Raw genomic sequence first — 18,493 nt, 5'->3', positions numbered from 1 at the left:
TAATAGAGTAAGATCCTATCTTTAAATATATGTAGATAAATTTTGGGTCTAAAGCCAATCTGTCTCTGATCTCTGCTCCACTGCCCACCCAACCCCACCACCAGCAGCAGCAGCAGCTGCTGCCCTTCCTCACTAGTCTCTTCCTGCCCCTTTATATTCACAGTGGGCTGACTGTTAGTTCTTCCTGCCTGTGCAGTTTTCACCTGGTCCCTAGTAAAGGACCTGTCCCTGAATTTATCCTGTGAAGAGAGGAATGCCTTTACTTTCCTTCCAGACATTGATTCACTTCCTTTGCCCAGGTGAGTTTCCATAGGATATTGGAAACATTCCATTTACCAGAGCTTTCATACACACTCAGTCTGAAGAAAATATTCAACTTAACTACTGACAACAGAGAATTTGGGGAGATTCCAGTATGACAAGTAACAATACTCATCTGAGACCTGAGTTCTACCACTTCTCCTCACCTCCACCCTGAGAAATCTTAAATGCCCTCAGGGAGGAAAAGCTAGTCAGACTAATTAATATGTTGTTTTCTCTCACTGAGTTAACCTATGCTGAATTTCAAAGAGAATATCATTTCACATCTCACGTATCAGATGTTGTAGTATGCTCTAATCACCTAGGTTAGGGGTGGGAGAGTAGTTGATAACAATAACTTGAGGTAAAATAAGTATAAGTCATAAATCTTACTTTCAAGAAATTTATAGTATATGTTATCTATACATAAGAAGTTACCCCCAGAATGTAGTCACTTGAAATAACAATAAACATTTATTCTCTCTTTCAGTTTCTGTGGGTCAGGAATTCAAGGGCAGTTTAGCGAAGACGTTCTGCCTTGATATCGCTCTTGAAGCTGTAGTCAAGATGTCAGCTAGGGCTGTAGTTATCTGAAAGCTTGACTGGGGTTGACCACTCTGTACTGCAAGCAGGTTCACACACATGGATGGCAAGTTGGTGCTGGCTTTTGGTGGAAGGCCTCAGTTTCTCTCCACATTGGCCTCTCCATAGGGCTGCTTGCTGGCTGCTTGGTGGCTGGCAAGAGATCCGAGAGAGACCATGGTGGAAACTGCAATGTCTCTTATGATTTTGTGTTAAAAGTTACACATGTCACTTCCACAGTATTGTGTTGGTTACATGGGCCAGCCGTCATTCAGCATAGGAAGGGAAAACAGAAAGGGCAAGAATACCAAGAGAGGAAGGTCAATGAGGCCATCTTGGAGGCTACCACATAATCTATCTGGGATTTCAAAGTTATGCTAAAAAGCAATGCTAAATAGAAGAGCTACTATGTTTATAAACCTAGAACTTTGAATATGCTCATGATAGAATAAATTTCATAGTTTTTCACAAAATGCCATTGAATAAGTAACTTCAGTAAACTCTATTTTCATTGAAACTTGGTTTGTATTTTGCGCTCCTTGAAAACATTCTTCAGAGTAGGCTAAGGGATTTAATGAATTATATGGTTATCTTAATTTTCACTCAAAGGATATCAGCCATGCTGCTACAACAAAGAAACCCACAAATATAGTGAGCCTCTTACTTCAAATAAAGTACTAGTACAGAGATATATGGAGTAGATGGTCTTTGATAGAAAAGGCTTGCATCTCTGGGTCCATGGTGGCTGCTTAATGTGTCACCATGTCATAGCAAGCAGAAGGATGAAAGAGTGAGAGAGCAACTACCTTTCCTTTTTAAAGACATGACCCAGAAGTTACACACATTGCTTCACTCACATTCCATTGACCAGAACATAGTTATGGGACCACCTCTAATTGCAAGAGAGGCTGGACAGTGTAGTATCTAGCTGGCAGCCATGCACCCTGCTAAGATTTACTGTGTGGAGAGCAGGGTAGCAGAGTCATGCTATTAAAAGGAAGAAGAGAGGACCATAAGAATTAGTGGTCTCTGCCACACTTACAAAATATAAGTTGTGGGGACAGGTCAGGTGACAAAAGTTAACAAGTAATTGGACCACATCTCTGGATCCAATTCAGTAATTAGATGCACATTAAAAACATGATAGTAAGAAATGCTATCTTGCTAGAAGACCACCTTGTAAAAAACAATGTCATACAATTCAGAAATTAGTTTTGTAATGTTGCTGTGTTATGTTTACCATTGCTTTAAAAATAGGCTCAACTTATTCAAATATTTGTTTATCCAGGTAATGTGCTTGGCAGTGGAAAAACAGAAGTAAACAGGATCCTTACCTCACAGAACTTAGTCTAAAAGGAGAGACAAACAGGAAGATACAATATAGTGGGGTAGGTGCTGTGACTAGTGAAATCAGGAGTACTGGGTGGGGGATTAATGAAGGCTTCTTGGAGGAATTAGTGTTTGTGCTGGGACTTGATCTATAAAATACATTACATTCAATCCCAGCTACTCAGGAGGCTGAGGCACGAGAATCACTTGAACCCCAGGAGGTGGAGGTTGCAGTGAGCCCAGATCACACCACTGCACTCCAGCCTGGGCGACAGAGTGAGACTCCATCTCAAAAAAAAAAAAACAGTATTACAGAGAGCACATCAGAGTTTAAATAGATTTCAGATTTATCAAACAGACTGAATGAGGCTTTAATATTTACAACCAAGTACTGTAACCATACATATAGCATATTAGTTTCATTATCCCAACAAATCTATGAGAAAGATATTACTACCATTTTACAGATTAAGATATTGAGACCCAAGGAGGTTAAGTAACTTGCCAAGGTTACATATCTATTAAGTAAGGAAGGCAACATTCAAACTCAAGTCTTTTCAGATGACTTCCCTGTGCAAAATAAAAGCACATTAACAAAAAGCAAACATTATCATTAAAAATTCTGGCCAGGCGCAGTGGCTCATGTCTGTAATCCCAGCACTTTGGGAGGCTGACCCAGGCAGATCACAAGGTCAGGAGTTCGAGACCAACCTGACCAACATGGTGGAACCCCGTCTCTACTAAAAATACAAAAATTAGCTGGGGGTGGTGGCGCATGCCTGTAATCCCAGCTACTCAGGAGACTGAGGCAGAAGAATCGCTTGAACCTGGCAGGCAGTGGTTGCAGTGAGCCAAGATCACGCCATTGCACTCCAGCCTGGACAACACAGCAAGACTCAGTCTAAAAAAAAAAAAAAATTCTATGGAATATGCTTTCATAAAATATTTAGAGTTGCTTCTATCATAGGTGCATCCAAATGTATTCAATTTCTAAATTATCCAAGGACTTCATTAATACCCTGGATAATTAAGTGCTAGACCATGTACTCCAGACTATAAGCCTAGGACTTCAGAAGAGTGGCACATTGCCGAGATTTAGAATGAGCTGGGGAAGGCCGGGCTCAGTGGCTCACGCCTGTCATCCCAGCACTTTGGAAGGCCAAGGCAGGCAGATCACTTGAGGTCAGGAGTTCAAGACCAGCCTGGCCAACATGGTAAAACCCCGTCTCTACTGAAAATATAAAAATTGGCCAGACCTGGTGGTGGGCGCCTGTAATCCCAGATATTCAGGAGGCTGAGGCAGGAGAATCACTAGGAGGCGGAGGTTGCAGTGAGCCAAGATCATGCCACTGCACTCCAGACTGGGTAACAGAGCAAGACTTCATCTCAAATAAATAAATAAATATTTTAAAATAAAATAAAGAATGAGATGGGGAAGCTTATGCAGGGCTTGCTTGGATGGGCCTTGATGACCAATACAGAGGACAGTGCATTCCAGACACTGAAATCACAGGCGCAAAGCTGAAGACAAAATGGGCATATTAGTGAGACAGTGCTGAGACACTGAGACCCAAATGACTTAAGTAGAAGGTGTATTTGAAAGAAGCTTTCTGGTTCTCCCCAGTACAGGTCAGGAGAATGGAGAGATTGGAGACCTCAGGGTCAGTTTACCCCCATTTAAGTGGCCATGGTAGCTGTGACCTACCCTCACTTTTCTAGGAAAAAATATATCCCAGCATTCCCAACATCTTCTCTCTTCAGTGTAATCATATTGTCACCTTGAATATCAAAAGACATATATTATTTTCCTAATGCTGGTCCAGGGCTGTACCAATTGACAGACACAATCTTTGCTTTATTCAAGTTTTCAGTCTGATAGGATACAGACAATTCAGAAAACAAAATGGGACAAACTTAGCCCAAAATTAAAGCCTCATGATTCCCTTAAGATGTCAAAGTGCTTACAGCTGTACCATGTAGGGGCCATAACAAATGCTACATTTAAGAGGACACTAGGCATGGGTGGGGTGGTCCCAGGCTTGATAAGGTTACTTATGCCCCCAAATCCTTGTGGTCAACCCAGAACAGTCGCCTGGAAAAGGACTGATGGACAGGACACCTTTCCTCCAAAGGAATCCTGCCTCTCCTATATGCCCCGAAATGAGTATGAGTGGGAAGCTAACCAGAGGGAAAAATAGGAGGTGCTGTTAGGGTCAGACAGGATCCAGCAGCCTGGACCCAAGCGCGCGGAAAAGGCCATTGTCTGAGTGGCTTTCTGGACTTCCTGCCCTCAAACACCTACCCCGCCCAACATGCACACTCAATCTCTTGCCTCCTGTTCTGCCATCACTGTGATTAGGAGGCACTACCCACCAAGAGGACGACAGACCACTGAGGTTCTCCTAAAGTGAGAAGGGAAATCACCCAGACCCATCCCCAGTGGGGAAGGGCAAAAAGATAACACAGAGCAGGCCTTTAAGATTACTAGAGAAAAGTGTTTCCAGATCTTAACGAAGATCAGGATCCTCCTTATCTCTCAACCCTCACTCATTTCTCCTAGTTCTACTTATCCAGAAGACGTAGAGTTTTCTGGCACAAGTGAGCAACAGCTGGATGGGGGCGGGGGTGTGTCTGTGTAGGTGTCTGTGCCTCTAGGCATGTCCCAGTGGTTTTTATGTGTGGGAGAGAAGTCAGCAAACAGGGTGTGGTTGTGGGTGTGTCTCGCGTGGCATGAGGCATCTACAGAGCAGTTCTGTTGAAATCCCTGGGCTCCCTGCTCTACCAGCCCTGGCTTTGAGTCCATTTCATGACCCTGATGAGACCAGATTCCCAGCTGATGACGCCCATTCCCAATCACCAGCTTCCAGCTCTTTGGCCCCACCCCCATCCACGCGCTCACTCCTCTGGCAGGCTAGCTGGGCTTTTGGCTGGGAACTGAGCTCAAAGCGGAAACAGGCAGTTGGGAGGTGTGATTTATGTCTCTGACTTCACCCCAGGCTGGAGCCCAAACACTTGGACCCTCCCCGCAAGTACCCGTCTGGCAAATTCTCTCCTCCCTCTCAAAATCTCAGGCTCTTCTAGCTGGTCAGAGGTCTTCCAGGCAATCCCATCCTCACTACCATCCCCCCTCTCCACTAACACTACCACTCACACCTGTAGCTCCTGCTGATTACAGTGATAGAAGAATTAACTTCACTATTACCCACAGGAGGCAGGATTCTATCAGCCCCAAACAATAGGTAAATCCCTCCATATATCTAATTTCCTTCTCTCCTGCTGTTGACCAGTAGCTGGTAGAAACAAAGGGGAGCTAACTCACTCAGAATTCTACCTCTGGCCTCTCAAGCTCTCTTTGCAGATTTAAGGTAATCCTCAATCCTGTGATTGTTTCTATGTCTAGAGACTTCTTATAAACATTCTCAAAGACATCAGAGTGCCATTTTCTTGCTCCTGATCAGTAACTTGATGCATATCTTTATCTGCCATTTGTCAAGAGCTGGAAAGCACTCTCCCACCCCCCACAATCGGGAAGCCTAGAGTCAGAAAATACCTTGCTAGGAAGTGAGAGCCCTCTAACTCCTTCCAGGGGCTCCCACCTTTACCACTTAGAAAATCCTACTACAAATCTAGTTTCTTCTTTTCTCACTTTTAAAGATTCCTCATCAATCAAATGCCCTTGTTAACTTTAGAGAATAGTTGAGGAGGATTAAATGAGGAAATCAATTTGAAAGATACAAAATGCTGCTTCATAGGATTATTTTGAGGTTAAATGAGGTCACATATGTAAAATGCTTAGATCTATACGTGGTACTGGATAACTATTAGCTGTTTTCTCCTGTAATATCTCAAAAATTGGGGAGGGAACTGGGAGTTTGCCCTTCCTAGGCATCTAGAGCCCATGGGCTTATTATAACCTTGTTGGATGGGAAGCTCAGATTCCTAGGTTTTAGTTTCTGAAAGTACATGGTTGCATGAATGAATGAATCCATGCTCCATTCAGTTTTCTGGGGTCTGGCCTCTCCTTCCCTGGCTTCCTTCCCATCACCCCCTACAGAGCCTTTCCCCTAGATCACTGAGCTCATCCTGGTTACCAATTATTTGTTTATTCCTAGCCCCCACACAAGGACTCCAGCCCCAACCCTGGTTTTCCCCGGAGTTCCTGTATGAGAATCTGAATGTGTTGGGGTAAGATGGAACCTCAAGGCTCACCTAGCCCAATTTCTTTGATTTAGGAAAGACAAAATTGAAAGCCAAAGAAGGGCAGACTTGCTCAAGTTGGAACTTCCAAGTCAAGTACCTGGATTCAGCCCAGGGAGTCCCTGTGTGCTTTCAAGGGAAAAAGAATTCTCATCCCCTTCTTCATTTCTCTCTCTCAGTGAGTAGAATAAATCACTATTTTTAACTACCTAAAACATGAGCAAAAGCTGGAGAAAGGCTCAAGTAAGTCCCTCCACATACAAGCTTACTGGCTTCTTCCTTATTTTCCCGGGTCTTCTCTAATCCTTATATCTGCCCCTTCTTGCATTCTTCCCTTCCTCCACCTCCAGTCACACTTAGATGGCTTCTGTGCTAACGTGTATGTCATTTGCACATCAACAATAGATCAATAGATTTGGGGGGTTTTTTGTGTTTGTTTTTTTGTTTTGTTTTGTTTTTTTGAGACGGAGTCTCACTCTGTCTCCCAGGCTGGAGTGCAGTGGCACAATCTCAGCTCACTGCAAGCTCTGCCTCCCGGGTTTACGCCATTCTCCTGCCTCAGCCTCCCGAGTAGCTGGGACTACAAGCGCCCGCCGCCACACCCAGCTAATTTTTTGTATTTTTAGTAGAGACAGGGTTTCACCATGTTAGCCAGAATGGTCTCGATCTCCTGACCTCGTGATCCACCCGCCTCAGCCTCCGAAAGTGCTGGGATTACAGGTGTGAGCCACCGCACCCAGCCTTGTTGTTTTTTTGAGACAGTGTCTTACTCTTTTGCCCAGGCTGGAGTGCAGTGGCATGATCTTGGCTCACTGCAACCTCCACCTCCCAGTTTCAAGCAATTCTCATGCCTCAGCCTCCTCAAGCAGCTGGGATTACAGGCGTGCGCCACCATGCCCAGCTAATTTTTTGTATTTTAGTAGAGACGAGGTTTCACCATGTTGCCCAGGCTGGTCTCAAACTCCTGAACTCAGGCAATCCACCCGCCTTGGCCTCCCAAAGTGCTGGGATTACAGGTGTGAGCCACCGCGCCCGGCCTAGATTTGTTTTTAAAAAGTGAATTTGTTGCTGAGCACAGTGGCTCATTCCTGTAATCCCAACACTTTAGGAGGCCAAGGCAGGAGGATCACTTGAGCCGAGGAGTTCGAGACCAGCCTAGGCAAACATAGTGAGACCCTGTTCCTACAAACAAACAAAGAATTAGTTTAAAAAGGAAAAGAAGAATGGGTCAATGGCTTTCTTTGAAAGTGTTTAGTCTGAATCTAACACCTAGGTCCAAAGTGGGGTACACTTGACCAGCAGCTTCTGTGAGCATGACCACCCCATAAGCCTCATAAAGGCATTCCTTTTGCCTTTGCCAGTGAGTCTCCAGCATTCCAAAGATAAACCTAGTGGACTGGTCTTTCCTAAAGTAAAGCCAGATTGCTTGGGTTTGAATCCCAGCTCTTCTGCTTACCTTGGGCAAGTTTGTGCCTCAGTTTCCTCATTTTATGGAATAGGTCAATAGTACCTCCCTGATAGAGGGGCAGTGCCAATTAAACAAGTTAATACATACAAAGCTCTTAGAATGCATACTATGTAGCATAAAGCATAAGCTATTATTATTATAGGAGAGACAATAACTCCAGGAAGCTGTGCCTCCACCTCCACCCCCCATACATACTTGAGCCATGTGGCATGGTTCCTCTCTCTTCCTGGGATCTCATTACCCTTCTCCAAACCTGCCCATCTGGCCCTTGTACAGTCTTACCCTTAGCCAACCCCCAGCTCTACCCCTGGGGCCCAAACCTGGGTGTAGGGGAGGGAAGAAGAAAGAAAAAACGTGGCCATTTTAGGGCAGAAGAGCTGTTAGAGGGGAGAAGGGGTGGGGGCAACAGGGAAGTGGACCCAGAGTTGGGAAGCTCCTTATTGGGAAAGGCCCCCGTCTGATTCTGGGAGACAGAGGCCAGGCCTGGGCACTCAGCCAAGTCCAAAGAGCAGGCCCCAGGCCCTAGTCCTGGCCCCCAAAGCCAGCACCAGTGAAGAGACTAAATATTCAGTTGCTTTGGGCCCTTCTCCAGACAGTCACAGGACACTTTCCCTACCCCAGCCTCACCTCTTCTGACAAAATACCCATGGTGATTAAAGTAGCTAGAACCAGGAGTGCCACGTCCCTGTGTATGTATGTGTGTGCTGGGAGGAGAGAGACTCATGCTTCCGGGCCATAATAAGGTCAAACCACTGTTCCAAAAGTGGCTGTCTCTAGGACACTGCCCACCACCCACAACCCCCACTACCTCCCCCCAAGTCCAACGGCTGGCTGTGAACTCCTCCTACAGGAATTCAGCCAGTTCTGGGGAGACTGCTGATGAGGGGGGGCCCAAGGGTGAGTAACGGTTCCCGTGGGGATCGGGGTGCCCATGACTAATCAATGAGAGGGTGAGAAATAAAACTTACATTCCTTGACTTGTAGGGCAGTAGCTGGAGGTGGGAGGTGGGGCAGGGGCAGACTGAAGCAAGGACAGCCAAGTAGGGACGAAGAGAGGGAAGCGAGGCTGAGGTGGGGGTAGGGAGCCTTTCCAGCCCTGCTCTCTCCACATCTCAGGCTGAAGGAGAGGCAGGCCCCAGGTAACCAAACACCTGGGTTTCTGCTTCCCATCCCCTGGCAAATAAGCTTCTCCTCCAGTTCATTCAATCCAGGGCTACAGACTTTGAATGGGCTGAGGGAACGGTACACTGACATCTCATTTGCATTCCTCAGCCCCTACCCCACTTATCTAGGAGTCCCTGTGCCCAGAAGACCCGGCTTGGAAAAACTCCCCTGTGCAAGACTGAGAGCTAGACTAAGGGCATAAGAGCGGAAATGAGCCGGGAGCCAAGATGCTGAGAGAAGGAAGGAAGCCAGCCTGCTGCCACAAAGGAGTCAGGAAAGAGAGGGAACAAACAGCCAAGTGCTTCCTGCCCATCCCCTTCCCTGCCTCCCCACCAACCTCCTCCAGCCTGTCCAGACATCTCAGGCCCAGGGGGAGTGGGGAAAGGAGAGCAGAGACCCACACGAAACGCCCTCTAAAGCTTCCAGCTCAGCAGCCTTCATGGCAGAGGCCAGGGCTATTCTCAAAGCAGCTCCTGTATCATAGCTAGATGATCACTCCCGTGTCAGCCAGTTCCAGAAGCCCCCTTACCCCAATTTCCTCCACCAAAGTGACCCATTCCTCTCTGTTTCAAGCTTGCTTTCTCTGGCCCTCCAGTATCTGCAGTTGAAAGAGAACACCATGAGTTTGGGAAGGGACGTGGTGGTGGGGAGGGTTGGGAGAGTTTTAAGAACAGGCAGCCCTCTTCCCCAAACTGCTATCTCACCTCCCACTGCACTAGTATGAGAGCAGGGGCAATCACACCTCACACACACGCACCCCAACTTTAGCCGATTGACAGCTCAGGATAAAGTACACCCATGCAAATACACCAACACAAACACGTTCAGATTTTCAGACCATACACACACACAGAGGGAGGTTTTCACCTCACAGGCACATTCACATCACACAGGATCTTTTCCCAGCCTGGCCGGCACAAATGGTGAACATGAGAAAGATGTAGAAACCTGGGCCAACGTGGACCCAAAATATATTCCAGGTTTGGCCCTTCTCCAGACCTGTTTCTCCTTTCCTTGCTACTCTCCCAGGGCTTTCCCATGCAGAACACAGGAGAAGGTGGAGAGGCGGCACCTGAGGGTGCTCTGTTCCTAAGCTGTGATAGTCAGCTCTGTCTGCGTTTCTGGAACCCAGCCCCCCTCCCTGAGGTGATCACATGGAAAATGTCCAGCTGCGGTTGCTTGGAGAGATGAGCTCAGCCAGTCTGAGTGGGGCTGGGGGCCTGGACTCAGCGTCAGACTTTCCACTTCGGACCTTACCCCTCCTCCCACCTCCAAATACCACTCCAGGGATTCAGGAGCAGGAAAGGGGCCAAAGGGACTTCTGACACAAATGTCGCAGTCTTGGACTGGTTCAGAGGGGAAGGGTGGACACTGATGAAGGGCAGAACAGATCTGGAAGCACCTCTAGTCTGCTTCATTCCTGCATACCCACTTCAGGGAAATAAATCCAAAGATAGACCAAAAAAGACAAGGGAGACTAGCTTGCAGTGTAAGAAGTGGGGGAAGATGACTTCAGAAAGCCACTTCAGAAAGTCATCTTCCCAGGGGTGGGAGGGGGAGGGTGGGGAACTCAAGAAAGAGTAGATTCAACTCAATGACCCCAAAATGACAAAAGACATAGAAAGCTGTGTCCTAAATGGAAAGCTGGGGGTGGCAGAGGAAGGAACAGACCGGTGTTCCACACTACCTCTCATCGGCCAATGAAGAACTCCTGACCTGGCAGGAGGAAAGGATGAGTCCCTTAATCCAGTCTTCCAAAGTCTATTTCCCACTCTCCGTGACTCTGCACCCCTGCCCTCCCTCTCCTCACGTTCCTTTCCCTCTATCCCTCCTCTCTGTTGTGTGCTTCCCCCTTCCTGTCTCCTTTCCTCTCACCTACCATCTTTCTAGGATCCTCCTTCCTGGTTCCTCCACCCACTTCTCCTTCACCAATCCCTAGCCACTCTGTCTTTTCCTCTCTCTAAACCCTCTCTGTCTACGTCTTTGCTCTTATTTATGTCTCCAACCTAACCCATTTCCCCCTCCTTCTCCCTCCTTATTCTCCCCAGCATAACCCACAGAGCTTTATACATAGTAAGCATTCAAAATGTATACTACTTAGATCAATGGCATTTATTAATTAATGTCCCTTACACAATTCTAGGAACTTAGAGCAGACTGAGGTCTTTATTAGTTAAAATGTTGGAGCCACGAAAGGTTTTGGTTTTTTTTTGTTTTTTTTTTTTTTTTTTGAGACGGAGTCTCGCTCTCTTGCCCGGGCTGGAGTGCAGTGGCAGGATCTCAGCTCACTGCAAACTCTGCCTCCCAGGTTCACGCCATTCTCCTGCCTCAGCCTCCCGAGTAGCTGGGACTACAGGCACCCACCACCTCGCCCAGCTAGTTTTTGTATTTTTTAGTAGAGACGGGGTTTCACGGTGTTAGCCAGGATGGTCTCGATCTCCTGACCTTGTGATCGGCCCGTCTCGGCCTCCCAGAGTGCTGAGATTACAGGCTTGCGCGACCGCACCTGGCCAACACGAAAGGTTTTGATCTGAGAAGTAACATCATCAGAGCCTTAGGTTAGGAAGATTAATTTGCCCGCAAAGAGTAGGGTGGATTTCAGGGGAAAATGAGACCCTTTTTTTTCATTTTCTCTCGTTCTTTCTTCAACTGTTTCTTTCTCTCTGACTTCTTCACCATCTGACAGGCTTCCCCACCTGACCACAACTTCCTCTCTCCCTTCAGTGAGTCTTCCCTCCTTCCTTGAGTTTTCCTTCCCTTTACCCCTATCCTGCCCTTCCTCCTCTCAACAACCCCCCCTTCCTAGAACATCTGTAAGCAATCGGCTTCTAGAGAGGGGTAGGGTTGAGATTTCCCAGCCAGCTGTGGGGGTGTGGCCAGCTGTGGCCGACTGGGTGGAAGAGTGTGGCCTGAAGGGAGGGCCGCTCTCCCTAGAGGTGAAAGCTTGGAGTACCATTCCACTGTTCCTGTTCCTAGGCACGCAGCTCTTTAATCAAACCCCAAACTTCTCTTCTTTCCAGGTCAATCTCATCACACACCCCTTTTCTATCTGAGAGACCTGGAAGCCCTAACCCTACCTCCCAGTTCCACAATTCTATCATCTGGAACCCTCTAGCCACATGTAGATTAGAGACTGGAAGAAGGCATCCAAAATCCCAACTGCTGGACATCTGTTGAAGGGAATAGAAACCGAAGGGTCAGAAAGCTCCTCCTCTTGGCTTCTCCCTTAGGGCTTTGAATCCAATCAAGGACTGAGGCCAGAGGTGGGGGGTGTGGGTATTCTTACTTACTACAGGTAAAGCAGGAAGCTCAATACATTTTTGTACATTAGACCCAGAAGTAACCACTTGTGAATTGTGAATGTATAAACTGTATACAACATTACCTTCTTTTATACTATTATCTCAATTTAGTAAGCCTCAACCTTGGAGTCCAGGGGTTAAGAATCTTCTAAGGCTTTGTGCCTCCTCAAGTTATAGCTCTGGAAGAAACGGAGGGGGCTCTGCTTCCCAGGAGTGTTCTGTGTCACCGGGCTCATAAATATCAGCCCAAGACTCTCCATTTTACTTTTATGCACTGGCTGCTGGGGACACCTGGAACCTTTGCAGGAATTGCTGTAAACCCCACTTATCCCCTAGTTCAGCACCCTAACAGGTTAGCTCTCCCTGAAGAGAAAGGCAAGGGGATGGACCTATTCTTCTTAGTCCTGTACATGATCCCTGGAAAACAAATGTGCTCATTGTGAGGTGATGATGGACAGCGAGGAATTTGCAGCCAAGGAAGGAGTGTATGTGTTTGTTTGGGGGTAGAGAGATGAGGAGCGCTAGAGGTCCAGAGAACTCATGAGGAAGACTTATGAAAACCAAGGAGAGGGACATGCTGGGCCCCATCCCCAACTTTGTGCCATTGTGTTAAGGACTAATGGCACACTATGCTCTACACACACACACACACCCTGATTCCTACCTGATCAGAGATGCTGTTATCTCTATAAAGCCAGAAAGAGCTGAGGCTAGTAACATAGCATGTCTGGGTTTGGAGTGCAATCTGTGGCCTCCTGCCTTCCTCCCCAGCCTCTTCCGATGCCCTTTCTGTCTGGGATTGATAATCCTTCCCAAGAGAGGGCTGGAAATGGCAGTCGGACTTGTAGAGGTGGGAGGAAACGCCTGGCTCATCCTCAACCCCTCACAGCCCCAGTCGGATGTGCACTGGGAATCCTGGTGCTCCAGGTCCCTTCCTGATGGGCTCCAGATGTGCTTACATCTGGGAAGGCCATCCCAGGAAGCTGACACTCCCACCCACAGCTCCCACCCCGGATGGTTCTCTCCTCTAACTTCCAGGCCCTTGAGCTGAGAAGCTTCAGGCACCCCTTTCCTCTCGAGAGGTAGGTACAAGGCAGCAAAGGGGAGAGAAAGGAAAGACATGGGGGTGGCCTGAGTGAGCAGATAAAATGAGGTCAATGTTTAGGACACCCCAGAGGATCTTGTTTTCCTTTTAACTTCCTATCTGGGGTTGTTACATTTTGTCGTAGCATTCTGGTGCCTCCAAAAATGCCAAAAATAAATTGAGAAAAACTCAAGAACTTTTGGAAGAGAAGACATTAGCAAGAGTGGGGGAAATTCCTTCCCACTGATCTGCTTAATCTGGATTCCTGACACTCTCCTGTCAGTGCCCACCCCTAGTCCCTGTCCCCCTGTGCCTCCCCAACCTAGTCTCGCCTGGAAAAACTCCCAGTTTTTTCCCCACAGAGGTATCTAGTCATAAGAGTCTGAGTCTCTCTCTGTCGCCGAGGCTGGAGTGCAGTGGTGCTATCTCAGCTCACTGCCACCGCCACCTCCTGGGTTCAAGCAATTTTCCTGCCTCAAACTTCTGAGTAGCTGGGATTACAGGCTCCTGCCACCACACCCAGCTAATTTTTTGTATTTTTAGTAGAGACAGGGTTTCACCATGTTAGCCAGGCTGGTCTCAAACTCCTGACCTCAGATGATCTGCCCGCCTCAGCCTCCCAAAGTGCTGAGATTACAGGCGTGAACCACCACATCTGGCTCTAGTCACAGTCTTAATCACTGGGTTCAGAGTCCTGGAGCAACAAAAGAACCCAAGCATCTTATCGCTAATGTCTGCTTTTGTCACCCTAGTCAACATCTTTCATCCACCCCTCCTGTGCTGTGTGCAAACTGGGGATAGAAAAAGGAGAGGAGTCTGGGTTTATTTTAGGCATAGGATGCAGAGCAGGGGTTTCTCCTGGGTCAGACAGGGGTTGGGGATGGTGGAGGTGACTCACAGATGACAGAGCCCTCAGTTCCTCTAGGCAGAGACCTGAGTCAGAGCAGCAACAGAGCCTGAGGGTGCAGATGGTCTACTCCTGTACTTTCCAATTTCCCTCTATTAGACATACACATACACACACACAGAATGGATCCTGGTATAACTGGGCTCCTATTCTACTTCTGGAAATCCCCCCATCCCCGCCTTCAGCTTCATAATTTTCCTAAATATCCCACCTTCCTTCACTCTGTGAGATCCAACTTCTTTATTTGCTTGTTTGTTTTTGTTTTGTTTTGTTTTTGAGATGGAGTCTCATTCTGTCACCCAGGCTGGAGTGTGATGGCGCAATCTCGGCTTACTGCAACCTCTGCCTCCCAGGTTCAAGCAATTCTCCTGCCTCAGCTTCCCAAGTAGCTGGGATTACAGGCACCCACCACCGCACTTGGCTAATTTTTGTATTTTTACTAGAGACAGGGTTTCATCATGTTGGCCAGGCTGATCTCGAACTCCTGACCTCGTGATCCACCCACCTTGGCCTCCCAAAGTGCTGGGATTATAGGCATGAGCCACTGCGCCCGGCCTAGGAAGTTTTATTTCATGGACACCTCAGCCTCCACCACCCCTACCCAACCAGGCTTTTTACAGCCCAACAAGACCTGAGTCTGTTTCTTGAAACCAAGGCATCCAGCCTCAGTGTTCTCAGAATTTCCAGGCATTTGAGAATCTTAAAGAAGCCACTGAGTCTCACCCCAGAGAAATCACATACGTACGGACAAAAACTTCCATCCAGTTTCAGAGGATTAATGGATTGTATACCCAATATTCCCCACCCCACCCCAAAGACAATGGATCTAGGTTATAATTCCTACTCTAGGATCTTCCCCCATACCCCTGTAGAAACCCAGCCTGGTTTACAGGGCTGACATTGCAGTGGGAAAAGCAATGGCTTTGAAATCTACTGGGATGGCCGGGCGCGGTGGCTCAAGCCTGTAATCCCAGCACTTTGGGAGGCCGAGACGGGAGGATCACGAGGTCAGGAGATCGAGACCATCCTGGGTAACACAGTGAAACCCCGTCTCTACTAAAAATACAAAAACTTAGCCGGGCGAGGTGGCAGGCGCCTGTAGTCCCAGCTACTCGGGAGGCTGAGGCAGGAGAATGGCGTGAACCCGGGAGGCGGAGCTTGCAGTGAGCTGAGATCCGGCCACTGCACTCCAGCCTGGGCGATAGAGCGAGACTCCGTCTCAAAAAAAAAAAAGAAATCTACTGGGATTGGGTTTGGATTTCACCTCTGCCCCTTTCTGTTGGCCTTCACTTAGTCACTTCTCTCCTTCAGGCCTCAGTTTCCTAACAGTAAAATGAGGATCATGATACCTTCAGTGCTGGATAAGTTGGGATAAATGGGATAGAGGCAGATTAAAGGTCAAGCCCAGGGCCAGGAATACAGCATGTGCTAAATAAACCATTATCAGTACTCCCCACCCTTCTTCCACGCTACTAAAATTCAGCATGACTCCTGGCATTAGAACTTGCACCTGTATCCTGAACTCCTCTGTGGAAGTTCACTCTTCTGGTTCTAAAACTCCAGCCTTCAAGGCAAGCAGGCTGGCGACAACAGGAGCCTGGTGAGTGTCCTGGCCTTGCCCTTCACCTTCTTCCTCTCCATCAAGCAGACCGTGATTCATAACAGTCAGTCATCACAGCAAATCATTCCTACTGAGCAGTGAAGAGACAGAGGGTACCAAAGAGGTCAGGTTTCAGAGAAAAAACAGAGGCACTTGCAGACACACAGCCTTGGCCAGAGAAAGGCTGAGAGATATACAAGATGAAAAGAAAAAGCTGAGAGAAGATAGAGCATTTAGAGGGACAGTGGGCTCAGAGGAGAAGGCAGTGGGTTTGGAATCTAAACACTTAGGTTCTAGACTCACCGCTAACTGGCTAGCCATATGACCCTGGACAAATCACTTCATCTCTCTACACCTATTTCCTCTTCTGAAGAAGAGTGGACTGACGGCTTCTACCCCTCCTCACTGTCCTTTCTAGGTCAGCTTCCAGGCCTGGAGGTCTGTGCTGAAGTAGCTCTAATTAGGAGGGGACCCCAAGTTCAGGCTGAACCCTGAGCAGAGGAAGAGAGGACCAGGCAAAGGCAGGCATGGTGAGAGGAAAGGCAGGAGGTGTTGGGGCCACTGGGAGAGGACTTATAAGGGCAGAAAAAGCCAAGAGAGGAGGGATATTGGGGAGAGTAGAAAGGCCAGCCAAAGAATGACTAAGGGGCTCCCGGTGTAAACAGGAGCAGGGAATGGACAGGGAGGGGGCCTGTTTGAGTTGGCCAAGGCTGGGGGTGGAGTGGGGAGGAGGACTCGGGCAGGACGCTATGTCCCCTGTCCCCCACCAAGGCTCCTGGGAGGAGCTGAGTCACGCACCTCCTTCCCTGCACCCCTCCCCACCCCCACCCCCAATCTCCCAAATCCTGGGAAAATCTAAAGAGTTTGCCTAGACTGAGAAAGGAGAGTGTTTGGTTCATACACATGTGCTTTGCTGGGCTAAAAAGCAATCAGGCCTCAGCCCTTCTCCTCCCAAAGGGGGTTCCCAGCCCATGGCTTGAGTAGCTTTCACCTAAAGGTTGCCTTTTTGGCAATGCTTGGCTTAAAGATCCTGACCCAGAGATTCCTTGGGTTCCTCACCTAAGAAAGGGTCAGGACTTGCAGATGTGAGGATGGGATACGGGCCAGCATTGCCCCACAGTCTGGCCAGCCAGCCTCTCCCTTGGGCTGCAGCTGGCTCTGGAGAGGGGCTTTTAAAAAAGCAGATGGGTGATTTGGGACAGGAAGTAGAGTAGCAGAGTGAGGGGGAGAGTCATGGCAGGAAAAACAACATTGACTCTGGGCACTCTTATTCTGAGCCTTTCAGCCCAGAGTGGGGCAGAGGACTGGGGAACAGAAGGGACAGGGTTGACTTCAGGAGTAATATTCTGGAAAGGGAGGAGTCCTGGAGGAAAGGGACTGAAAGGCCTCGTAGTCCCCCTCCCCCAGACTAAGATAAAGGCTAGAATCCTGAAAAGTGATCTCATCACACAGAGCCAGAGCTTGGGGAAGAGGTGGGGGGCAGGGGTCACTGCCTTCCCTTACTAGAGTCCCTTCCTCTACTTCCACAGGGGATCTGGGAAGAATGGGGTCCTGGGTTTCAGCTGCTGGTGTTTTTTGGTTTTTGGTTTTTGGATTTTTTTTTTTTTTTTTTTTTTTTGGAGATAGCCTTGCTCTGTCACCCAGGCTAGAGTGCAGTGGTGCAATCTTGGCTCACTGCAGCCTCTGCCTCCTGGGTTCAAGTAATTCTCCTGCTTCAGGTTCCCGAGTAACTGGGATTACAGGTGCACACCACCACATCCGGCTAATTTTTGTATTTTTAGTGGAGATGGGTTTTGCCATTTTGGCCAGGCTGGTCTTGAACTCCTGGCCTCAGGTGATCTGCCCACCTGGGCATCCCAAAGTGCTGGGATTACAGGTGTGAGCCACCGTGCCTGGCCAGAGCTCCCAGTGTTTACAGCCGTTAGGAGCTGAAGGTTGGGTCCCTTTGCAAGACTTCCCACCGCCACCACCACTCCTCACAATTCTCCAGGTTTGTAGGAATCAGGTGAGTTTAATCAAGAAGGTACTGAGGGGCCAGCCACTCGCAGGGTTTTGGTTAACTGTCAGATCCAAGGAAGGGGCTCAGCAGAGGTTTACATACCGTAGGACCAAGAAGGGGACAAACTGGAGCAGAATCCTCCTGGTGAACGACCCCAGACTCCTGGGTTTTCAATACTAGCAGCTTGGAGGAGGAGGCAGCGGAACTTGAGGAGCCGGTGTAGGTCCTCTAGCAAGCTGACTGCGAACGCTGTATCTGTACCTGAACTCTTGTGTCCCAAATCCAGCTGGCTAGAACCCAGGCACCCGGTGGCCCCGGAAGGCAAGGGGGAATCCCAGTTGGCCGGATGCCAGAGGAGTCTCCTGTCGCTTTAGACCCCAAAGTCTCCTCCCTAAAGCACTGAGGGAGACCCCACACACATATACAGGCTTCCTCCACCCACCAGAAGTGATTCCTTTCCTCATTAGGAAATTCTCCGCTCCCTTTTCCGACTCGTTTTCCGAGCGTTTACGTTGTACATCTGGAAAGGAGTGGGGAGGAAGGAGGGGGAAGCAGAGAGGA

At 48.3% G+C, this 18,493-nt stretch overlaps 1 long non-coding RNA gene across 2 annotated transcripts; it reads right to left on the bottom strand.

Moving 5' to 3' along the window:
• Positions 1 to 754: 754 nt before the first annotated feature.
• Positions 755 to 18,454, bottom strand: LOC123567525 (uncharacterized). 2 transcript variants are annotated; one of them, XR_012420325.1, is made up of 3 exons: positions 18,375 to 18,454; positions 18,035 to 18,222; positions 755 to 1,035 (listed from the first exon to the last, which is right to left on the bottom strand). It is a non-coding gene; the product is annotated as an uncharacterized lncRNA (long non-coding RNA). The 2 variants fall into 2 exon arrangements; XR_006690505.3 differs by lacking the exon at positions 18,375 to 18,454 and having other exon boundaries at positions 18,035 to 18,325.
• Positions 18,455 to 18,493: the final 39 nt, after the last annotated feature.

Source organism: Macaca fascicularis, chromosome 11 (genome assembly GCF_037993035.2).
Source record: "Macaca fascicularis isolate 582-1 chromosome 11, T2T-MFA8v1.1".
NCBI lineage: Eukaryota > Metazoa > Chordata > Mammalia > Primates > Cercopithecidae > Macaca > Macaca fascicularis.
Note: the sequence above shows the minus strand (reverse complement) of the source record. Positions and strands in the feature narration are given on the sequence as shown.